This window comes from Moschus berezovskii, chromosome 4 (assembly GCF_049115385.1).
Source record: "Moschus berezovskii isolate FMDL1 chromosome 4, NW_MosBer_1.0, whole genome shotgun sequence".
NCBI classification, from domain to species: Eukaryota; Metazoa; Chordata; class Mammalia; order Artiodactyla; family Moschidae; genus Moschus; species Moschus berezovskii.
In genome coordinates this window covers 96256853-96282204 of record NC_142463.1, presented here as the reverse complement: position 1 = coordinate 96282204, position 25352 = coordinate 96256853, and the positions used below count along the sequence as shown (strand labels likewise).

Sequence of the window (25352 nt, the reverse complement as noted above, 5' to 3'; positions counted from 1 at the left end):
GGTGGCCATCCTATTCCCACAGGGGGTCATTTGACCTCACAGCAATGGCAAGCCACTCCAGTACTCTTGCCTAGAAAATCCCATGGATGGAGGAGCCTGGTAGGCTGCAGTCCGTGGGGTCGCTAAGGGTTGGACACGACTGAGCGACTTCACTTTCACTTTTCACTTTCACTTTTCACTTTCACACATTGGAGAAGGAAATGGCAACCCACTCCAGTGTTCTTGCCTGGAGAATCCCAGGGACGGGGGAGCCTGGTGGGCTTCCGTCTATGGGGTCACACAGTCGGACACGACTGAAGTGACTCAGCAGCAGCAGCAGCAGGCTTCATCTTCATCCTGTAGTCTCCTTCAAGTCCCTTCTTTAAATCTTTAACCATGCACTCCAATACACTTGCCTTAGATTCACTTCCCCCATCATGCTTACCTTCTCGGACCTTCTTCTACTTTTCCTTTTCGTTCTGTCTACGAAGTTCTCAGTACCCTATGTACTTCTGATATTTCCACTCAATGACACTTAAATTGCCATTCTGCCTCCTTCCTAATTGGGGTGAGAAGAGCCTTAACTGCCAGATCCCAGAGGGAGAAGGGGGATTGGCGTGTCTTCACCTGCCGGTCAGCACAGCCGAACCAGAACACCACGTGATCCAAGACTGCTTCTCCCTTAACTTTTAAAGTCCATTCTGCCTTTGTGGGCTTGATCAGGTTCAGATGAAAACACAGATGGGTTAAATATCCCACGTCCCAGGCCGTCTCCAGAAAAGCCAATTCGTACTCACTTATATATCCCCCTCTGTTGGTCCTTTAATGGACTGGAACCTGGTGGTCCGGAATCAACCAATGAGAAAGATGGAGAAAGAGGCTGATATTCCTTGTTTTACGCAGAAAGCCAATAAAGCCCCTGGCACGGGGCTTGCTCTGTTCACAAAGGCCTCAGGTGCGCTCTCGATGGGGTGAAGGCACAGAGCGCCTTCTCGAGAGGGTCTTAGAAGCCCGGGCAGGAACGTGAACACAGAGAGCCTCTACACTCCAGGAATTAGCCTGAAAAAGACAGGGAGAGGGAGAGGGAGAGCGCGCAAGACACGGGACCAGAGCTCCGATGAAGCAAAGGCATCTTATTTAACACTGTGTAGGTATTTATACTGCAGTTATTCTCAGCAAAGATAAAGATTAAATTCCAGACTTAACAAAACATAGGTGATCCATGTTAAAGAGAGAGAGTTTTAAATAATCACTTTTACCATATAGTTCTTAAAAAGGAAAAGGGCACTTATCACCGTATAGAAAAACTAATGAAGGAAATGCCTGGATTCCTCAGCCCCTGGGAGAGGCTTGCCTCTCCTCTTAATTCCTGAATATTCAGGAATTAATAAGGAACAGAGAATTCCTGACAGATCCAAAACAACACACAGGAAACCTCCTGTTAGATGTTTCCTGACACCCCTCCTTCTAGCCTGACAATCCTGAGGGGGTCAAGAATTTCGATTTCACAGCAGATGGGACGCCTCCTTGGGGAGGGCAGCGTACAAGCACACAAAAACCAAGTTCCTTCTCCTAAAAATCCCCTGGCAATTGTTTGGTAATAATTTTTCCCAAGACGGCGTGGACACCACCTCCTAAATGACCTTCACAAATTCCCTTCCTAAGCCCTAGCACGCTCACCAACCTGTGCACCAAGAAATCGTTGCCGCCTGCCTATTCCAGGCTCCTGTGGCTCTGTGCCCCTTCTAGTCCCTCCCGGGGGGTGATCAGGCCCCCTCTTCCACCCTGACGGGTGGGTTCCTCCTCACCTGAGCACTGAGTGCCCCTGCTGCTGTCCACTACCTGCTAACAGGAAAGGTCCGGGCATTGAAAAGCAGAATCCTTCCAGAAGGGCGAGGCGCCTTCCCCTCTCTAGAATATTCAAGCCGCAAGGCCTCGGAGTAGTCCCAAATGGGATCTGTCTCCTCAAAGTGAGGAGTTTCCCGGCCCATGCACCAAATGTTGTAGCCACGCATTCCAGGAAACAAACTCACTCAGAAGGACAATGCAGATAGTGGAGTGCAGTTTATTACACCAGTGGGCCCAAGGCAGAGTCTCCTCTTAGCCAAGGACCCTGACCAGTTTTTCTGAAAACCTTATATACCCTAAGTGTACGTCCCCGAACCCACCTCCCCAAATTCCCTGAAAGTAGTCTGAACAAAGGAAAAGAAAGATACAATCAAAGTTAACCCGTGATTCTTATGCCTTAAGCCTAGGTAGTTAGCAGTGGACAATTATCAATAGGCCTGTGGTCATAGCCCAATAAGCAGAATAGAATTTATGATTCTATTTGGTTACACAGATAATTAGGGTATTCTTTTAGGCAACAGAGAGTCTGGGTACAAGCCTTGGGGCTCTTCCATCCAGGGAGTCTGGTTTTCCAGTTGGTATGTCATTTCCATAGATACTGGGCATATAGCTCAAAGTCCACAGTCCGGCCCAAGATGGAGTCCTGCTTTCAAGATGGAGCCTGTTCTGTCTGTTTTCTCCTTCATAACTTACTTCAAAATAGTTTAGAAAAAAAAACGCACACAGACGCAAATGCACTCATGAAAACACACAAACCATGCACAACAGTCAGGCACACATATACCCAAAAGGAAAAAGCAAATGTGGCAAAATGCTAATTAGTGAATCTGGGGGAGGGGTACATGAATATTCACTGCATTATTCCTTCTAGTTTTCTGTAGCTTTAAACTTTTTCACTATAAAATATTGGGCAGAAAGACATCAGCAGAGAGCATGAACATCCTATTTACTCATTTAGACATTATTCTAGTAAGACATTTACCTTTCGTCCATTTCTATTCTCTCAGTTTTCATTATTGTACACTTCTCTTCGGACTCCTTTTACGTAGGCTAGAGTAGAAAAATTGGGAGACTATATCAGAGCACACATACGTGTAAGGAGACTTCATTCTTTCAAAAACATCAACTGGGCTCTGGTTATGTATTCCTGCTGTGCCTCCTCCCTCTCTCTTTCTCGCTTCTCCTGTCTTCCCATGGGTGACCTCAAGTGCCCGATGCCTTTAAATGGCTTTGGTCCCTGCCCTCCGGCCCTGCATACCGTAGAAGACTTCCTTTTAGCAGAAGCAAGCAAAAAAGCAACCAGTCAGTCACAGCCCCAATGCCTCCCTCCCACGAACCCACACCCGGAACTTGAACACAAAAAAGGACAATGAGACTAAAATTTAGCCTTAGTTCATCCAGTTCACAATAGGGGCTGGGGTAGGGGTGAGGGTTGGGTGAGATTGTGGTGGAGGCGGGGGGGGCGGGGCTCTGAACTGAAAGCTTTGTCTGGCCCTGACTGATGAAAATGTAGATCAGGCCAAGTCCAGGATGCTAGACCATCTGGCAGAATTTCTAGGAAGGGCTGGTCCCTGCTGCTTCTTGTCCCTGAAGCCGGAAGAGGCCAGTCTGTCCTAATGGCCATTGACAAGTGGCGCTCTGCCCTCTGGGGTGTCCAGTCTTGGCTGTGCTCATTTACCAGATCCACACGCCTCTCTGGGATCTGGCCATCTTATCACTATTCCTCAACTTTCCTCTGCTACACTCTTGCTCCTCAGGCAGGACCGGATTTTTCCATAGGCAGAACCAGTGTGGGCCTGATGATGCTCTCTGGTGCCCTGTATCACTGGATGCTGCCTCCAATTTTAGGACTGTCAGGCCTGGTTTATCCATTAGGCATAGTAGACAAAGCTCCTTAGGCCTGCAAAACTTCTAGGGGCCCACAAAAATGTTTAAACTTTTAACGTCAGAGTGAAGATGTTAGAGTGAACGTCAGAGTGAACAGTTAGGATCAAAGGTTATATTCATTACACCAATACAATCATAAAATATAATTTGCAATAATTTTATAGAAGAGCTCTGCCCACTTCACTGCCCCCCTCACCCCTTGCCCCCCACCGGAGGAAAGCACGTCCAGGCCCCTGGAAGGTCATGACACAGCCTTGGGGGCTAGGTTGCCCCACATCCCTCCCCCAAACCCAGGGAGCCCAGAAAGATGAGACCTCAGACATCCCAGCACCTCTGTCCCAGTTGCTTTGCTCTGCGGCAGTGCCTTATCCAGCTTTTCTCCCCACTGCAGCTCTAGGACTCATGCTTTCATGAATCTGCAGCAAAATGAGACAAAAAAGAACAATGTGATGAGTTCTTCACGAAGTTAAAATTATACCAAGTACAGGACAATCCTTTTTTCTGAACTTATGCACTTCCAAATTCTTTTTCTTTCTTTTTTAAATTTCAGGTACTAAAAGGCTGTTTCATCCATACAGTTATGAAAATGGCAGATGATATTCTGAATGATCATTACTCATCAAGTGTAGACGTTGGTAACCCAGCAGTGGCCCTGCCCTCCCGGATGGTTTCATGAACACTGCGCTGGTCTCTGCCCAGCACTGGCTGATATAACCTGGGCTTGTTTTCAAGACTTGCCTCTTGGGACTTCTCTGGCAAACCAGTGGTTAAGATTGGAGGCTTCCACTGCAGCAGTTGTGGGTACCATATCTGGTCAGAGGAACTGAGATCCCCCATGCCAAAAGGCGCAGCAAACATACAAATAAATAGATAAATGCAAACTCTATATAAGATTAAAAACAAAAAAAGACTCACCTCTCATGGCTCATCCTCCAGGATGTCTTGCTTGGCCATGGGCTCTAGGCTCCTTATGGTCTTTGCTCTGTCTCCACCGCAGTATCTACTTCCTCTTGTCCCGTTAGCATTTTCTCGACCGTAGCCACAGAGAGCCATCTCCTGGAAGGCAGGCTTGCACCTTACCTCCGCATGTCTCCCCCACTTGGCATCATGCCTGGCATACAGTAACTGCTCAATCAATCTTTGTTGAGTAAATGAAGAAATAGGTTAATTCCCAGAAAAATTAAGTTAATGGATAGAATTTCTCCAGCTTTTTGTTTTTTTCTCTCTACATTTTTATTAAATCTTTGGCACCTGTTATTGCTTGTCCACTGGCCAGTGCTAGCAGATGACAGAGAGAATTAGCAAGTAGCGAATGAATATTAATGGACCCAGCCATAGCCGCCAGTGCTGAGCTTGACAGCTTGTTTTTTCTATGGACAGGTGTTTGAGCTTATGGTTATGGTTTTATATTGTGTGTTAGTGTCTGTAAATTTAATTAAATTTAACATTTCTAAGCAACTTAAGCATATAGCAGCTAAATACATAATTTTGTGCTAAACCATAGGCTGTATTTTGTACATACACACATCAATATTTCATGGTGTTCTTCAAAGGGTACCATGATTGATAGAAGGAAAGTGAAAAGTGTTAGTCACTCAGTTGTGTCTGATTTTTTGCAACGCTGTGGACTGTAGCCCACTAAGCTCCTCTGTCCATGGGATTCTCCAAGCAAGAATACTAGAGTGGGTTGCCATGCCCTCCTCCAGGGGATCTTCCCGACCCAGGGATCCAGCCCGGGTCCCCTGCATTGTAGGCAGATTCTTTACCATCTGAGTCACCAGGGAAGCCCTCTACTGGATAAAACATTACAGTCCAGAAAATAGGGAACCACTGTACCCCTGGTGTCAGCGTGGGCTCTGGGGGCAGATTTTAAACAGAATGGGGACTCTTTTCTATTATAGGGAGTTTAAAAGGGGGTGGTATCTAGGAAGGAGGGTTGGAAAGGTTGGTGCAGGTCACAGTAAATGATCTGTCCCCAGGCCTCCCTCCCACTGCTTGAGTCTAATAATGTAATTCTCTCGTTAGTTCTTGCTGAGGCTTTAGGTGCATCTATATTAATGTCCAAAAAAATTTTTTGGGGCTCCAGAATCACTGCAGATGCTGATTGCAGCCATGAAATTAAAAGATGCTTACTCCTCGGAAGGAAAGTTATGACCAACCTTGATAGTATATTAAAAAGCAGAGACATTACTTTGCCAACAAAGGTCCGTCTAGTCAAGGCTATGGTTTTTCCCGTGGTCATGTATGGATGTGAGAGTTGGACTGTGAAGAAAGCTGATCGCCGAAGAATTGATGCTTTTGAACTGTGGTGTTGGAGAAGACTCTTGAGAGTCCCTTGTACTGCAAGGAGATCCAACCAGTCCATTCTAAAGGAGATCAATCCTGGGTGTTCATTGGAAGGACTGATGCTAAAGCTGAAACTTCAATACTTTGGCCACCTCATGTGACGAATTGACTCACTGGAAAAGACTCTGATGCTGGGAAAGGTTGGGGGCGGGAGGAGAAGGGGACGACAGAGAATGAGATGGCTGGATGGCATCACCGACTCTGTGGACATGCTGCTGCTGCTGCTGCTGCTGAGTCACTTCAGTCGTGTCCGACTCTGTGTGACCCCATTGACGGCAGCCCACCAGGCTCCCCCGTCCCTGGGATTCTCCAGGCAAGAACACTGGAGTGGGTTGCCATTTCCTTCTCCAATGTGTGAAAGTGAAAAGTGAAAGTGAAGTCACTCGCTCATGTCTGACTCGTAGCGACCCCATGGACTGCAGCCTACCAGGCTCCTCCATCCATGGGATTTTCTAGGCAAGAGTACTGGAGTGGCTGTGGACATGAGTTTGAGTGAACTCCGGGAGTTGGTGATGGACAGGGAGGCCTGGCGTGCTGTGATTCATGGGGTCGCGGAGAGTCGGACAGGACTGAGCAACTGAACTGAACTGAACTGGTATTAATGTCTATAAGTATTGAGGGTGTGGCAAATAATTGAAACAGTTACTATTGGGGAAAAAATGGAACAGGCTTTGGTCCCTCTACTAAAAATGGATCTTCCCACACTCAGCTCTGATTCTGTCACCTGTCTATTGAGAAAATTTCCTGAGCCCACCATTTGCAAACTAAGCAGACCCTCATTTCTTGGCTTGGTATTTTTTTTTTAATTTTTATTTTATATTGGAGGATAGCCGATTAACAATGTTGTGACAGTTTCAGGTGCTGCAGCAGAGCAGCTCAGCCATGTATATACATGTATCCCTTCTCTCACAAACTCCCTTCCCATCCATGCTTGGCCCAGTATTTAAGGTGTCTCAAATCTGACACAGTGTAATTTTTCAACATTATTTCCTCTCCTCCTCTACATGGACTCCATAAGCCAGCTGAACCAAACGTACTACTTGGCTTTCCAGACCAGTTCACTTTAGATTCAGATCACCAGATTCTGCCTTTACTGGTACAGTTTCCTATCTTTCCCAACTTGGGAAGCTCTTCACACTGTCTCCAAAAATCCTACTACTTTTCAAGACCCAGCATCTATTCTACTTCCTTCATGGAGACTAACCCAGTTTCCCCTAACTGATATTATCACTATTTTTTTTTTTTTTACCTCCTATATCTCTTTCAAGGCACTTATATTCTGCTTTCTAGAATAGTTACTTCTGTATTTTATTATCCCCTTCCCCTAATACAGACACACATAGATTTGTTATGAGTAATTTATGGTTCAGTTCAGTACAGTCGCTCAGTCGTGTCCGACTCTTTGCAACCCCATGAATTTCAGCACGCCAGGCCTCCCTGTCCATCACCAACTCCCAGACTCCACCCAAACCAATGTACATCGAGTCTGTGATGCCATCCAACCATCTCATTCTCTGTCATAACCTTCTCCTCATGTCCTCAATCTTTCCCAGCATTAGGGTCTTTTCTAATGGGTCAGCTCTTCACATCAGGTGGGCAAAATATTGGAGTTTCAGCTTCAGCATCAGTCCTTCCAATGAACACCCAGGACTGATTTCTTTTTGGATGGACTGGTTGGATCTCCTTGCAGTCCAAGGGACTCTCAAGAGTCTTCTCTAGCACCACAGTTCAAAAGCATTAATTATTCAGTGATCAGCTTTCTTCACAGTCCAACTCTCACATCTATACATGACTACTGGAAAAACCATAGCCTTGACTAGATGGACCTTGGTTGGCAAAGTAATGTCTCTGCTTTTTAATATGCTATCTAGGTTGGTCATAACTTTCCTTCCAAGGAGTAAGTGTCTTTGAATTTCATGGATGCAATCACCATCTGCAGTGATTTTGGAGCCCCCCAAAATAAAGTCAGCCACTGTTTCCACTGTTTCCCCATCTATTTCCCATGAAGTGATGGGACCAGATGCCATGATCTTACTTTTCTGAATGTTGAGCTTTAAGCCAACTTTTTCACTCTCCTCTTTCACTTTCATCAAGAGACTCTTTAGTTCTTCTTCACTTTCTGCCATAAGGGTGGTGTCATCTGCATATCTGAGGTTATTGATATTTCTCCCAACAATCTTGATTCCAGCTTGTGCTTCATCCAGCCCAGGGTTTCTCATGATGTACTCTGTATATAAGTTAAATAACCAGGGTGACAATATACAGCTTTGATGTACTCCTTTTCCTACTTGGAACCAGTCTGTTGTTTCATGTTCAGTTCTAACTATTGCTTCCTGACTTGTATACAGGTTTCTCAAGAGGCAGGTCAGGTGGTCTGGTATTCCCATCTCTTTCAGAATTTTCCACAGTTTATTGTGATCCACACAGTCAAAGGCTTTGGCATAGTCAATAAAGCAGAAATAGATGTTTTTCTGGAACTCTCTTGCTTTTTCCATGATCCAGCAGATGTTGGCAATTTGATCTCTGGTGCCTCTGCTGTTTCTAAAACCAGCTTGAACATCTGAAATTTCACGGTTCACGTATTGCTGAAGCTTTGCTTGGAGAATTTTGAGCATGACTTTACTAGCGTGTGAGATGAGTGCAATTGTGAGGTAGTTTGAGCAATCTTTGGCATTGCCTTTCTTTGGGATTGGAATGAAAACTGACCTTTTCCAGTCCTGTGGCCACTGCTGAGTTTTCCAAATTTGCTGGCATACTGAGTGCAGCACTTTCACAGCATCATCTTTTAGGATTTGAAATAGTTCAACTGGAATTCCATCACCTCCACTAGCTTTGTTCATAGTGATGCTTCCTAAGGCCCACTTGACTTCACATTCCAAGATGTCTGGCTCTAGGTGAGTGATCACACCATCGTGATTATCTGGGTCATGAAGATCTTTTTTGTACAGTTCTTCTGTGTATTCTTGCCACCTCTTCTTAATATCTTCTGCTTCTGTTAGGTCCATACCATTTCTGTCTTTATCAAGCCCATCTTTGCATGAAATGTTCTCTTGGTATCTCTAATTTTCTTGAAGAGATGTCTAGTCTTTCCTATTCTATTGTTTTCCTCTATTTATTTGCATTGATCACTGAGGAAGGCTTTCTTATCTCTCCTTGATATTCTTTGGAACTCTGAATTCAAATGGGTATATCTTTCCTTTTCTCCTTTGCTTTTCGCTTCTCTTCTTTTCACAACTATTTGTAAGGCCTAATTTTTTTTTAGATTCTGCATATAAGGGATCTCGTACAATGTTTCTCATTCTTTGTCTGACTTATTTTATCTTATGAAGATCTTCTCTAAGAGACTGCTAGCAGGTCTCCCCTTACAAGTTAGTGATCAGAAATTGCAACACATGTCCACCCCTAAAATGACTGCTGGTAAAGGGAACAGAAATATCTTGATTGGCTCACGCTAATTAAGATTCTTAGCGTTGATTGGGGAAAAGACACCCCCTGGGTTGAAGAACATGGCCCCCACAGAGCTGAACAAAACTGGGTTTTGTGTCATGGAGGAACTTAAAAATGGCTTTGTCTGGGCACTATAGTTCCGCCAAAGTCACTTGACATTAAGGCCATACAAAGCCTGGCTCTCCCAGAATCCTGAGCTAGTCCTGGAAAGTAACAGGAAGGATGAGAACCTTCACTTCCCACAGATACATAATGGCCACCATTCATTTCTACACACCTCCTTCTTGACCTCTTCCCTTATCCTCAATTCAACTAATGACCTTGCCGAGGAAACATAAGCAGTGAAGTCCCACATACTTCTACCAACATCAGCTCACCAGCTGACATCAGCTCCCATGCATTCTGCCTTTCCTCCAATGTTAGGCATGGCCCATTCTTGTTCCCAGCTAAGGCCAGTGCCTTTACTTACACCCTGCATCTCAAGAACATCATGTGGCAAATCTGTCTCCTGAATCACTTGATTTTCCTCTCTCTACTAGATCATTCCCATCCATAAACAACATGCTCCCAACCTTAAGACATCCTCCCTGACTGCACATCCTTCTACCACTATGAATGCATTTCCCTATTTTTCTTTATCTCAGAATCTTTCAATGGGGATATCTATGGCCATGGCTCCAATTCCTCTCTTCCCTCTCACACTTCAACTCCTTGTAAGCAGGCTGCGACTTGCCACTCCACTAAAACTGTTCTTCTCATGATAACTAAAGACATTCCTTGACTAAACCCAATAATCAGTTCTCAGCCCTCATCTTATTGAATCAGTTAGCAGTGTTTGACATAATTGATTTCTTTTCTACCAGTAACACAATCTGTTACTTGGCTCCCAGGACACCATACATGCCTGGTTCTTCTCCTTTTGCACCAGCTGATCCTTCTCAATCGCATTTGAAACTCCTTTTCCTTTCTAGATGTTCTGGTGTCCTAGGGCTCAGTCCTTGGGCTCCTCCTCTTTTCCACCTATATTCACACCCTTAGTGCTTTTACCAGTCTCATGGCATTAACTACCATTGATAATGCTGATGATTCTCAAGATGTGTTTGCAGCCTGGAAATCCCCTGGATTCTAGACTCAACTGCCTACTTGACATCCCAATTTGAATGTCTATGTGTGTGTGAGTGCTAAGTCTCTTCAGTCAGGTTTGAGTCTTTGTGACCCTATGGACCGTAGACTGCCAGCTCCTCTGTCCACAGAATTCTCCAGGCAAGAATACTGGAGTGGGTTGTCATGACCTTCTCCAGGGGATCTTTCCAACCCAAGGATCAAACCTGCATCTCTTATGTCTCCTGCATTGGCAGGTGGGTTCTTTACCATTCATGCCACCCATAAGACATTTCAAATTTCACAAGATTGTACCAGTTAACTGTTGCTCGTCAGAAACCCTAAAGCTTAGTGGCAGTTTGAACTGGACCAATGGATCATTCATGAGACTCAAGTGCTCTGGAGGCTTCACTGGGACTGGATGGTTCAAGATACCCTCACTTATGTGTCTGGCCATTAATTGGAGCCCTTGGTTGAACTCCCTATGCCTCTCCATCAGGGCAGCCTGGGCTTCTTACATGTCTGAGACAGTCTTCCAAGAGGGCAAGCTCCAGTGTACAAGCCTCCACGCATGACTCATTGGGACTATTGAGGCAATAGTCTCTCACAATGTCCAAAACAAAACTCATAGCATTCACTCAAAAGGGCAATTTTATCCAGGCCCCAAATCTTACAGACATTCTAGAACTCCTTCCTTATTTTCACACTCCTTATGGAATCCATCATCAAAATTCTGTCAGTTTCTCCTTAAAGAAATATATCCTGAATCCAGTGCACTTCTTACCACCTCCTTTCTACCACTGGATCAAGGCTACCACCATCTCTCACCTGAACTACTGCACTGGACTTTAACTGGTTTCCCTGCTGCCTCTCTGACCCCACTGGTTTATTTTCAACCCATCAGCCCAAGCACTGCTATTAAAATCTTAATCAGATTGTATCACTCCTCTCCATAAAACTCTCCCAAGTTTTTACAATGGTCAACAAGTCCCTGCATGACTGCAATGCCTGCTACCACTGTTCCCTCCTGCACGCACGTACGTTTACCTCTCTGACCTCATTTCCAACTATTCTCCCGTCCCCATTTAACTGCAGCCCCGCCAGCCTCTTAGGTGCTTCTCAACCGCACCTGGTGCACTCTGGCCTCAAGGCCTTTGCACTCACCGTCCCCGCCACCCCCCCCACCCCCCGCCCAGATATTCTTCTGTCAGACACCCACAGGCTGGGCTCTTTAACCCCCTTCAGTGCTTTATTTTAACATCACTTTCCAGGAGTACTGGTTGTTCAATTTAAAATGGCAATCCCACCTTCCATCTCCCCACTCCAGCACACTTATCCCCTCCCTGGCTTTATTCTTTCCACAGACCTTTTCATCATCTGACATCCTATTTTACTTACTTGTTTCTCATTTCTCTCTTCCTCCTAGAAGCTTCACTCCGTGAGACCAGAATCTTGTTGTTTGTTTTGTTCCCCCAGCACCTGGAACAGAGCTTTGGATTTAGTAGGTGTCTAATCATATTTGTTAAATGACTGAATTCATTGAGCATTTACTACATACCACAGATTGCAGCCAGCCTCTTACCCCTGAACTCTCTGTGCTGACCCTGTGAACGAAGCATGACGAGAGCTCCTTACGTGAACCGGGTGCTTTTATCTCCATTTTGCAGGTGAGGAAACTTTTTTTCTTGCATTTTCTTACAGATCAGAAGTGGGGCTGGCAGTTCTGGGGCCCTCTGGGCAACATCTCTGTGGGGTGAGCCTTCCGACCGCCTTGCTGGAGTCCCGTGGCTACTCTAAATATGCACTGTGCAAGGGAAAAAGAAGGAAGAAGAGAAGGAAAAGGAGGAAGAGGAGAACAAGAAAGCATCCAAAGAGAAAGGGATGAAGGAGGTGGTGGACGTGGTGGGGTCTGGAGCCGTCCAACTGCCTCTTGCCTGGACAGTAGGACACAGGACCACCAGGGAAGACCCACAGGAGGAGGACTCATGCGTGCTCCCTTCCACGTCCGCAGCTCATGGTGCTTCTTTTAAAGCTGTCAATGAGATCTGTCCTGGATTTCCTTCATGGTAAGGACTGGATTCCTAGGTTGAACACAAGCCTTTTAATAAGCAGCAGTGGCTGGACTTTGAGAACAAATCTAACCCACCCCATCTCCGCTCCCAGGAGGCTTTGCTCTTTGCCCTCCCGCTCCCCACAGCGGGCCTCAGGCAAGATGAGGCCTCCCTCAGATCTGGGGTGGAGCTTGCAAAGGGTTGTCAGCCCCCACCACCGCACAGACCAAAATGGCTCTGTGGTGGGTGAGGATGAAAGAGAACCTCTGGCTGGCTGACATCTGGCAGCCAGGAGTGGGCTGTGGGCTGGGAGAGCCCAGCTGAATTCCACAGGGCAGCCATTGTTGCAACGGAGGCTACTCTGGTCTTGTGACTGATACACACACACACACATTAAAAGAAAAAAAAATTTTTTTTTAAACAGTCTAGGACCAAGACAGACGGCTGTGGTTGATAGTGTCTGGAGAAAACCAGCAACTACTGTGTTTGGGTTATCATATGACATCTCACAAACAAAGGGGCTTTGTTCTATGACTGGTTTCTTTAGTCAATTAAACGTGTAATATCAGCCGCGAGGTCCCTGCTGTTTAAGTAGAGATACGGCAGATATATGCCTCAGACACATGTGTGGTTACTTAATTTAAGGGTTTCTTTCTTTCTTTTTTCCTCTTTTTCTTTGTCTCTCTTCCTCTTTCTCTCATCTTTTCTTTCCCTTCTGCTTCTTCCTTCATTCCTCCTGCTTCCCTGTTTTTCTTCTTTGGTTCATTCTCTCTTTTTCAAGTTCTTTTCTTCCCTTTCTGCTGCTCCCCATTCCCCTTGTCCAATAATAGAAAATTGGAAGCGAAGAAAAGTAGGGAAAGAGGACAGTGGGTCACAGAAGTGGTGTAGAAATCACAAGTGCTGATGAAGGAAGCTTGTTAACATCCATGTTTGGTGATTTGTGCTGTGAACTTAAAACACACATGTGGGCTCCTAACACTGTCAGCTTCACCCAAAGCCTTATTGGAAAATAAGCTGTCCTTTATTGAGTCCCAAGGGCCATGAGGTCTGGACTAGGCAAAACTTGGGAATTCCAGGGAAACGGGCAGTGGAAGAGGGTAGAGGTGATAGAGGGCATATGGCCCTTGCCAGGGGACTCTGTGGTTGGAACTAAAGAGGAAGGTTCTTGGGCACAATTAGAAACAAAAAAAGCTGAGACTTCCCTGGTTGCCCAGTGGTTAAGAATCCACCTGCCAATGCAGGGGACACAGGTTCAACCCCATCCAGGAAGATTCCACGTGCCTCGGGGCAATTAAGCCCATGTGCTACAACTACTGAAGCCCATGCACCTAGAGTCAGTGCTCTGAAATGAAATGAGAAGCCCACACAACTTATTTAGAGAGCAGCTCCTGCTCACTGCAGCTAGAGATAGCCTATGGACAACAATCAAGACCCAGCACAGCCAGAAATAAATACATAAATTTTTTTTAAATCTTAAAAAAAGAAAGGACAGAAGGCATGAAAACAGAAAGGAACACACAGCTTTTTTTGTAGGGGGAAGGGTTACACTGCAAGGGGGAACTTAGTTTCCCGACCAGAGATTGAACCCATGCCCCCTGCATTAGAGTGCAGAGTCTTAACCACTGGACCACCAGGGAAGTCCATTGAAAATACAGGTTTAAAATATGTTTTCCAGGTTACCAGTTGCACATGGAAAGTGAGGAGTCTAAAATTAATCCCTACGTTCTGACTTACACAATCGAGTGAACAGTGGTATCATTAACTGAGGAAATTGATGAGAAAAAAACTAGTTTGGAGGGTAAAATGATGAGCTAAGTTTGGGGCATGTTCAGTCTAAGGTCTGGTGACATCCAGGCAGAACACTTCAAAAGGCAGTTGGCTTCATAGGGATAATGCTCAGAAGAAAGAACTGGGCTGAAAATTATAATTAGGAGGTTGTCTACTGAGAGAGGAGAGACCACGTGTGGATGGGGAGAACAGGGTCATATAGAGAGTACACAGGGGTAGGGAATTATTCTGACATTTTCCTCACTTCCCATGCCCAGTCCATCAGGAAGAGCTGTCAACTCTCCCTTCAAAGTATATCCCAAATTCACTTGGGACTTCCCTGGTGGTGCAGTGGTAAAGAATCTGCCTGCTGATGCAGGAGACTCAAGAGATGCAGGTTCAATCCCTGGGTCCTTGGAGAAGGAAATGGCAAACCACTCCAGTACTCTTGCCTGGAAAATTCCATGGACAGAGGAGCCTGGCGGGCTACAGACCATGGGGTCACGAAGAGTGGGACATGACTTAGTGACTAAATAACAAACACTTCTCACCACCTCCATCTCCCCCACCCTAGACTAAGCCTCCATCATGTCTCACCTGGACCTTGCGATGATCTACTAATTGGTCTCCTTATGTCTACTTTTCCTTCCCTAGAGCCTATTTCCTATACAACAACCAAACTAATGTTTTAAAAATGTAAATTAAATCATGTCACTTTAATGCTGTAAACCTTCCAATAGTTTTTCTTGACACATGGAATAAAACCCAAATTCTTAGAACTTCCCTGGTGGCCCAGTGGTAAAGACTCTGCCCTTCCAATGCAGGGAGCAAAGTTTCGATCCCCTGGTCAGGGAACTAAGATCCCATATGCCAAATGGCACAGCCAAAAATTCTAAAACAACAACAACGACATAAAATCCCATCCCCCTTGGGATCTGCCTGGGCCTTCTTTCCTGAACTCATCTTCCACCTTTCTCTGTCACGCTCACTCTGCTTCTGCCACACTGATTTTTTTTCTCTCAAATCTGCCATAGGACCTTTGCACTTGTTTCCCTCTCACCTTGGGCTGCTCTTTCTCTAGATCTTTTTACAACCTCCAGTTCTCTGACAAAGTTTTCAAGTTTTAATTTTATTTTTTGAGAAAAGTAAGCATAATTATTCTATTGGCTATGTCAGATAACTCCAATATCTTAAGGATTTGTGGGTCTGTTTTCATTTTCTGCTGATTTTCACTCATATGGTGTTGTTTTCTGGTTATTTCTGATTACATGTTGGAAATGTCACTTTAAGATAATTGAGGCCCAAGGTGATAGGATCTGAACAAATTTTCATTTGCTTCTAGAAGCTGGTTCTGGTCTCCATCTGTAACCCCTTTAACAGAAACTCTAGGCTCAAGGTGTCCCCAGCTTCAAGCTCAAAGCCCCCCCTTCTTCCTGAGCTTTGGTGTTCGTCTCCCTTGGCTTATCAGGCCACCAAAATCTCAGCTCAGTTTGGCAGATATTTACTGCGCATTCACACATGTCCTCAGAACAACAGTGGCTCTGGGTAGCGGCTGTCTTCTTCTCCTGCCTTTTGCTTAGTAATTCCTTGCCACTTTGATAACTCTATTTTTAATGCTGTTTAAATTTTGTCCAGGCATTTTAGTTGACTGTGGGAACTTTGGTTCAGATGTCCTGGTCTGACACCAAAAGCGGGAGTCCTTCTTCTCTGACCTCTTCCCTGAGTCAATTCCTCCTTCAGATCTCCATGCAGGTATCATTTCTTCAGAGAAGCCTTTCACAGCCGCCCCATGGAAAATAGTCATCCCCATCCCTGAACTTTCTGCTTTATTTTCCTTCACAGAACTTATTCTCACCTGACATTGGTCACATACATATCGTCTTGTTTACTGTCTCTCTCTGACTCGAATTTATTTACTCATTCATTCAACAGATATTTATTGAGTACATTCTTTGTGGCAGGCATTGAGCTAGGCGTTGAAGCATACACTAGAGGACAAGGCAGACCAGATTCCAGCCCTTGGGGAGCTTACATTCTCAGGAGAAAACAGACAATGAACAGAAAAATCAAAGCAATGTAAATTCCCCTGAGGATAGGAAGCAGGCCTGCTTTCTCTAACACCTCAGGGCATAGAACAGTGCTTTATGTTAGCTGAATATCTGCCACATTAAAAAAAAAAAATCCTTGTCCCAGTGTTATTTTTCAGTATTATTTAATCCCTGGTGTTTCAACTGTATTGTTGGTTGGCCACTTTTTTCCTCTTAAATATGTAGCATTTGAAGCATATAAAGGGTTAAATAGACTTGAGTGTCAGCCTGGAAATATAATCACCATTTATTATTTTACTCTTACAGAGAAATATGTTCTGAGTTTCAAATAATTAACTTTCAAGTGAACTTTTGGAAACTGTCAGCTGGGCTCATATATATTTGGGTGAGATTTGCCAATGTCTTTGCTCTCTTTTATAGAAACAGGCGACATGCCAGACAGATCAGGCCAAACAGCCTGGGTGATCAGTGGAATAACAGATGTCTCAGAAAGAGCACCCCCACACCCAGAAGGCTCTGTTCTGCTCTAAGCTCAAGGTCCGTCTCATTCTTCGAATCTTAGATCTCTGGTGACACACCTTCCCCTGTAGGAGACAGAGGCTCTGTGATCAAACTAACATTGTTTTTTACACCAGAGAGGCCAAGCCAAATTCTTTAGAGTCTTCCACCTGGGCAACAGCATGCTTGAAAGTGGCAGCCAGCCCTGGCAGCAAGCCTGGCTGCCCTGGGACACTGAGAGAGAGAGATCGGGGTCAGACAATCTAGCTCAGAGGGATCACTCCAACATGAGTGCCATGGCATTCAGCCTGAGCTCAGAATCCTTGCCTGCCCACAGGCGCTGGGTTATTTCCATTCTTTAGCAAAGGGAGGGAATGCGGAGAGAGAAAAGCACAGGCGGTGAGCCAGAACTGAGTGTAAAAGGCCCATCTAAGGCTGTTGTTGGGTTAGAAAAACAATTAGGATTTGCTGAGACTTTTGGAAAGGAGGAATAAAGAGCAATGAAATGCTCAAGGCTTGGGGTGAGAAGGATGTGGGGGGTGCTCTCAAAATGGTCAGGATTAGATTTAGAAATTGGGCTTTTCTGATGACTCAAAGGGTAAAGAATCCGCCTACAATGCTGGAGACACAGGTTCGATCCCTGTTTGGGAAGATCCCCTGAAGAAGGAAATGGCAACATTCTTGCCCGAAAAATTCCATAGGCAGAGAAGCTTGGCAGTCTACAGTCTAAAGGGTCACACAGAGTCAGACATGACTGAGAAACTAAGCACACACATGCAGGTTTAGAATAGAATAGTAGAAATGACAAACCTTCTAATTTTTTTGAGCTCGGTGTCATGCTATTGTAGTGGAAACCCCTCCCAACCAAAAACAGAAATGGACTTAGAGGAGATGGCATCATGAATTTGTGAAAACTCATCATAAAATTTTGAGCTGGAAGAGCCCTTAAAACTCTTCTAGTCCAGTTTCGCAGCAATACTTGGAGATGGAATTACCTGGTTGAGGCTGGAGAATCTGTATTTTAATGCTGCTGGAGTAATTCATGCACAGCATTTTGGGACCTTCTGACTAACCTGACCAATCTCAGTTTACAGAAGAAATTTGGGTCCAGAAAGGTCAAAAGACAGCATAAGCAGTAGAGTCTGGACTGAAAGCTAGAATTTCTGGCTCCTTGAATTGTGTGAGGTTCACGATGAGAGACGAGAATAGCTCATGTGTACTGAGACCTAAGTACCAGGCATTTTGCTAAGTTCCTCCTTTTAAAAAATTTTTTGGCCACATCGTCCAGCATGTAGGATCTATGTTCTCTGACCAGGGATCAACACCTGGGCCCCTCTGCTTGGGGAGCACAGACACTTAGCCACTGGACCACCAAGGAAGTCCCCACTAAGTTCTTTCTGTACATCTGCTCGTTTAATCCTTACAAGCTCCTTGTGAAGACAGGTGCTATTGTGATCCCTTTTTACAAACCAAGAAACTAGGGTGAGCGAAACAAAGTAACTTGACCAGAGTTGAGTGTCAGTAAGTGTAGACCACACAAACCCAGGCATTCTTCTCCAGACCCACTGTTCTCTGTCAGCCGGAGAATAAGCGAGCACAGCTGTGGGGTTTTGTGGAGGAAGGAGAATGTTTGCTGAATAGAATCTTATTTTTTCCCTCTGGAATAAACCAGCCTTTGGAGCTCCATGATAAAAGTAACACAGTAAACTGTTAGTCGCTCAGTCTTCTCCGACTCTGCAACTCCATGGACTATAATCCCCCAGACTCCTCTGTCCATGGAATTCTGCAGGTAAGAATACTGGAGTGGGTAGCCATTTCCTTCTTCAGGGGATCTTCCCAACCCAGGGATTGAACCCAGGTCTTTTGCATTGCAGGCAGATTTTATTTATTTATTTACCATCTGAGCCACCAGGGAAGCCCATGGAAAGTGCAAGTCGGTCAGTCGTGTCCAACTCTTTGTGACCCCAAGGACAATATAGTCCATGGAATTGCAGGCCAGTATACTGGAGTGGGTAGCCTTTCCCTTCTCCAGGGGATCTTCCCAACTCAGGGATCGAACCGAGGTCTCCCACATTGCAGGTGGATTCTTTACCAGCTGAGCCACCAGGGAAGCCCAAGAACACTGGAGTGGGTAGCCTATCCCTTCTCCAGTGGATCTTCCTGACCCTGGAATTGAACCAGGGTTTCCTGCATTGCAGGAGGATTCTTTACCAGCCGAGCTATCAGGGAAGCCCATGGGGCTGGTGGGGGGGCCAAATTCAGACTCTTCTCTATCACTAGATGGCACCCCTGGGGATCTGAGCATTCGTGCATGCTCAGTCATGACTGACGCTTTGCAACCCCATGGACTGTAAGTAACCTGCCAGGTTCCCTTGTCCATGGGATTTTCCAGACAAGAATACTGGAATGGGTTGCCATTTCCTTCTCCAGGGGATCTTCCCAACCCAGGGATCAAACCCGCATCTCCTGTATTGGCAGGCAGATTCTTTACCACTGAGCCCCCTAGGAAGCCCCTCTGAGCACCCACCTGTGGAGAAAGTTTTAGGGGCCTACCCCTTCACCAGCCTGATCTCAAGATATTAGAGTCAACTGTATTTTTTAAAGACAGACGGTGCCCTGCATAGGCTATTCCTAGTCTTCAGCTCTGGGGATCCTCACCTGCATAGAAGGGTAATCACTGAGAAGGAAGTTTCTATCAGGAGGGCTGTTTAGTGGCACTTTGAGCCCTGACTTGGCTGTTCAGTGAGTTGGGAGCAGTGCTGTTTCCTTCACCCAGATTTCTTGACATATTAGGAACAATTAACATCACTGCTTGCGAGCACACAGTGTCAGGCTATCTTTAAGCAAAATGCCTTGCCCTCAACTTTCTTTCAGTTGACAAAAGACAACTAGGTTAATCCTCCTTTATTTTTTCCTTTTTTTTTTTTTAAAAAAAAAAGCAGAACTTTCATGCACGAGGCCCCGGGTTCAATCCCGGCACCTCCACCAAAAAAAAAAAAAAAAAGAAAAAAAAAAAAGCAGAACTTTCTATCAATTATGGTTTTATATTAGTCTTTTGATTACAGCCACAGTGGGTCTGGAGACATCAGATAGAACCACTTGTTCATGTTTTATCCACAAACAAATTTGATGCTGTTGTTTTCTCCAACAGCGTTTGTTTTTAAACACTAGCTTCCAATGAATACAATCAGGAAGAAGTCAACTAAGGTCTGGATTTCCTGCTTTTCCTGAAAAGTAAGAAAATCAGGCAACACTGGACCTTTGTTCCCAAGAGCAGCCTTCTGCAGGCTTCAGGAGGGTCTGTTTTCCTGAGGGGGAAGATTACGGTCTTCAGAAACGTTCAAAATATTCGCCTGGTTCCAGGCCAGTCCAGGAGGTACACTCTGCTCCTGTTTAGCCTAGGAACTAGACTGATTTGATGACTGGGGACTTCTGTCCTCGCTCCTCCTTGGGTGTTTCTCCTTCCCTTACGACTTGAGCCTTTCTCTGTGTGAGGACTATCTCCTGAAAGGGCAACTCTTCAGCGCTTAACACTTGCTTGTTCCTCTGCCCGAAGGGCAAAGTCATTCTTTTAATTGTACTTTACTCTCCCCACCTTACAGTTGGCACTGTCCTTTGAAGGTCTAAGATGGTCCATTAGTGTGGAAATTGGAAAGATACTAGGCTGGGAGCTGGCCACAATGTACGTGGGGTGTAGCTGGAAATCCAAAGTTGACAGATCACCCAGAGGGATGTGATACCATGCAGGGCCCTGGGGGGCTCCTGGGCACAAGACCTTGTGCCCCTATTTCTTTGATTCTAGGAAGCAGCCTTCATTCAGCCTCCATGATCTTTCCTGAGGTCCAATAGGCAGATTCAATCTATTGTTAATTAGGGAAGGGAGGGGATGAGACATCAGGGAGAAACAGTCAAGAGCAGCCTTGGGACAATGTCCTGTTTCCCCATCAATGGATACACACAACGATATCTTTGAGCTATTTCGCAGATACTGAAACCTCTTCCAGGTGGGAGAAGTTATGGTATGCTGTCCTCAAGCATGTAGACCCCAGACCAGTTGGACTTGAGGTTTATGGTGCTGACTCCTTCTTACCTCACCACCAACCCTTCAGAAGAATGTACACAAGCTGATCACACCTTCTTTTACTATAAAACTGTCACTATCTTCCCCAAGTTGGGATCTTTGGTTTTGAGGGCGTTAGCCTGCTGTGTCCTCCTTTGCTTGGCAAAGCAATAAAGCTATCCTTTTCTACTTCACCCAAAATTCTGTCTACGGGATTTGATTTGGCATTGATCCCAGGGGTCTAGGTAGTAGGAGGTGGGCTGGGTTGAGAAGGGATAATTGGGTACAGGGTTCAAGGATGGAGAAAGTGGCCTGGGCAGAGGTCTGGGGAGAGAGTGTTTATGAAGTACGGCCTTGGAGAAGGAGTTGGGCAGCCTGGTGGGGTCTGACATCTCCGTTGCAGACTGAGGTGGATCTTCTGGAAGATTCCTTGACTCTCCTCTTTCTGGCCCCCCTCTGAAGCCATGTAACTCAGATTGGGACCCACGGTCTTTTAGCTGAGATTACACACCTGGTTTCAAGAATTTAGTGAGAGACAAAGTGATAGGTAAAAAGTGGATTTATTTAGAGAGAAACACACTCCACAGATAGAGCATGGGCCTCCTCAGAAGGAGAGAGTGGTCCTGAAATATGATGGGTTTAGTTTTCATGAGCTGGGTAATTTCATAGACTAATGAGTGGGAGGATTATTCCAATGATTTCTGGGGAAGAGGCAAGGATTTCCAGGAATTGGGCCACTGCTCACTTCTTGGCCTTTAATGATTGGCCTCAGAACGGTCGTGCTGCTGGTGGGTGGGCCATTTAGCTTGCTGATATGTTACAATGAGAATATGCTGAGGCTCAAGGTCTAGTGGAAGTTGATTGGCTTCCATCCTGAATTAGTGGTTCTACTCAGTTTATGTCGGATCCCTGGTGGCTCAGACGGTAAAGCATCTGCCTACGATGCGGGAGACCTGGGTTCAATCCCTGGGTCGGGAAGATCCCCTGGAGAAGGAAATGGCAACCCACTCTGGTATTCTTGCCTGGAGAATCCCATGGACGGAGGAACTTGGTAGGCTACAGTCCATGGGGTTGCAAAGAGTCGGACACGACTGAGCGACTTCACTCGGTTTATGTCACGTCCTGGGCTATGTCAGTCTTTTAAACTTTGTGCCCTGCCCCTTTCCTTCCTGTTTTACTTCCATATCTAGTACTCCATAAAATTCCATTGAGTTTATTTTCAAAATGCTTTCAGACACCACCCATTCCTCACAACCTATATCTCTGCTCCTCAGTCTGAGCCATGGTCCTCTCCCACTTTTCAGTGTCCATCTTCCACTTCCACCTCCCGACACTAAAGTGTCCTCAGGCCTGCAAAGTTGAACAGGATTTAGCCTCTGCAACCTCCCTGCTCATATCTCTTCTTCTCCTTCTCTCCCATGCCATTTCAGGCACATGAACACACCTTCCATTATCAAAGCATGTTAAGGAGCCAGTGCTGGCTGTTCCCTATGCTTGGAATGCTCTTTCTCTAGAGATCTCCAGGGCTTACGCACTCCTTCTAATCAGCATGCTTGTATGCTAAGTCACTTCAGTTGCGTCAGACTCTTTGTGACCCCATGGACTACAGCCTGCCAGGCTCCTCTGTCCATGGGGTTCTCCAGGAAAGAATACTGCAGTGGGTTGTCATGCCCTTCTCCAGGGGATCTTCCTGATACAGGGATCGAACCCTTGTCTCTTATGTCGCCTGCATTGGCAGGTGGGTTCTTTACCACTAGCGCCACCTGGGAAGCCCTTCTAATCAGATCTCTGCTCAAATGTCACTCCCCTTAAGCCCCACACATACACACACAATTCCCTTATCTCACTTTTCCTCAGAACACATATTGTGTCATATATTTGTCTCATTGTCTGTGTTTCCCATGAGAATGTAAGCACCATGAGAGCAGAGAGTTTTCTTGATACATAGTAGATGCTCAGTAAATAAAAGAAGGTGTCTAGCAGATAAGGAGAAGTGAGAGATGCTGGAATCATGATTATTTTGGGGGAAAGAGGTAATATTTAACACAAGAAGAGATTTTCAATACAATACTTGGCAGATGTGATGAAAATTTAATTCAATTCAGTTGAAGTATTTATAGTGTAATTATCGTATGCAGATCACATGCCAAGAGTTGTTTGGGATAAATGATAATTAAAGGGCACATCCTGCCCACAAGAAACTGACAGCCAAGAGAGAAGGGTGAGGGCAAATCAGACTCCTTATTTTTGCATCTCCATAGCATGTCCTTCATTGCCTGCACCCTGGGGAGGGGAGGGGTAATTAACTTTGGTTGGTCTTTTTTTGTATCAGTGAATTATCAGACTATTTCTTCACTAAATACTTTACTGTCGTACTGTCCAATGAGGTGAAAAATACCTTACAAAACTATATCCATTTCTTACTTTGGAACTCCACTCTACCATCATCCCACCCCAGTTACTCTTTGGACGCCTTCATTGCACGCTTCATGAGTATTTCTAATGCAGTATATCTGCCCTGGTCCTATGTGTTCTCATCTCGGTTGCTGAGACTGCACTGGTTTTTCTGCCCTGCTCCTCACCCTCTACCTGGTATTCCACAGAACCTAGCTCCTGACCCACTCAGTCTTCTGTCTCTATCGTCCTGCCCACCATCATCTCTTGTCTGGAGATGGCTAGCCTCCCGTAGAACTCGCCTTCCCTCCATCCTCCACACCTAGGCCAAAGTGGTCTTTCTAGAATGTACATCTGATGTCAATACTACCTGACTCAAAATTTTCAGGGGATTTTCTATGGCTCTGGGCTAAAGTCCAAACCCCTTAACACACCAGACAAAGCCCTCCAGGTTCTGACATCTGATTTCTTATCTTCCTATTTCTTGTCACTTCCTTCGTTTCTTTTTTTAAGTTATTTTTGGCTGCACTGGGTCTTCCTTGCAGGATGCAGGCTTAGCTGCCCAGAGGCATCCAGTTCCAGTTCCAATTCAGTCTCTCAGTCGTGTCCGACTCTTTGCGACCCCATGAATCACAGCACGCCAGGCCTCCCTGTCCATCACCAACTCCCAGAGTTCACTCAAACTCATGTCCATTGAGTCGGTGATGCCATCCAACCATCTCATTCTCTGTCGTCCCCTTCTCCTCCTGCCCCCAATCCCTCCCAGCATCAGACTCTTTTCCAGTGAGTCAACTCTTTGCATGAGGTGGCCAAAGTACTGGAGTTTCAGCTTTAGCATCAGTCCTTCCAATGAACACCCAGGATGGATCTCCTTTAGAATGGACTGGTTGGATCTCCTTGCGGTCCAAGGGACTCTCAAGAGTCTTCTCCAGCACCACAGTTTAAAAGCATCAATTCTTTGGCGCTCAGCCTTCTTCACTGTCCAACTCTCACATCCATACATGACCACTGGAAAAACCATAGCCTTGACTAGACAGACCTTTGTTGGCAAAGTAATGTCTCTGCTTTTTAATATGCTATCTAGGTTGGTCATAACTTTCCTTCCAAGGAATAAGCGTCTTTTAATTTCATGGCTGCAATCAGCATCCGCAGTGATTTTGGAGCCCCCAAAAATAAAGTCTGACACTGTTTCACTGTTTCTCCATCTATTTGCCGTGAAGTGATGGGACCAGATGCCATGATCTTTGTTTTCTGAATGTTGAGCTTTAAGCCAACTTTTCCACTCTCCTCTTTCACTTTCATCAAGAGGCTCTTAGTTCTTCTTCACTTTCTGCCTATGGCAGGGTGGTGTCATCTGCATATCTGAGGTTATTGATATTTCTCCCGGCAATCTTGATTCCAGCTTGTGCTTCTTCCAGCCCAGCGTTCCTCATGATGTTTCAGTAGATGTTTTCTTGGAACTCTCTTGCTTTTTCCATGATCCAGCGGATGTTGGCAATTTGATCTCTGGTTCCTCTGCCTTTTCTAAAACCAGCTTGAGCATCTGGAAGCTCACGGTTCACGTATTGCTGAAGCCTGACTTGGAGAATTTTGAGTATTACTTTACTAGCGTGTGAGATGAGTGCAATTGTGCGGTAGTTTGAGCATTCTTTGGCATTGCCTTTCTTAGGGATTGGAATGAAAACTGACCTCTTCCAGTCCTGTGGCCACTGCTGAGTTTTCCAAATTTGCTGGCATATTGAGTGCAGCACTTTCACAGCATCATCTTTCAGGATTTGAAATAGCTCAACTGGAATTCCATCACCTCCACTAGCTTTGTTCGTAGTGATGCTTTCTAAGGCCCACTTGACTTCACATTCCAAGATATCTGGCTCTAGTTGAGTGATCACACCATCGTGATTATCTTGGTTGTGAAGATCTTTTTTT

General features: G+C 45.4%; 1 long non-coding RNA gene across 2 annotated transcripts in view; it reads left to right on the top strand.

The window, feature by feature from the left end:
- The window catches only part of LOC148778099 (uncharacterized), a 51660-nt gene extending 35030 nt beyond the window's left edge, over window positions 1-16630 (top strand). The window contains exon 5 of one of the 2 annotated variants that reach the window (XR_016037264.1): window positions 12310-16630. This is a non-coding gene — a long non-coding RNA (uncharacterized LOC148778099). Of the gene's footprint in view, window positions 1-4264; window positions 5236-12309 lie in introns of those variants that run through there. The other variant, XR_016037263.1, reaches the window with a different exon arrangement.
- The last annotated feature ends 8722 nt before the right edge of the window (window positions 16631-25352 follow it).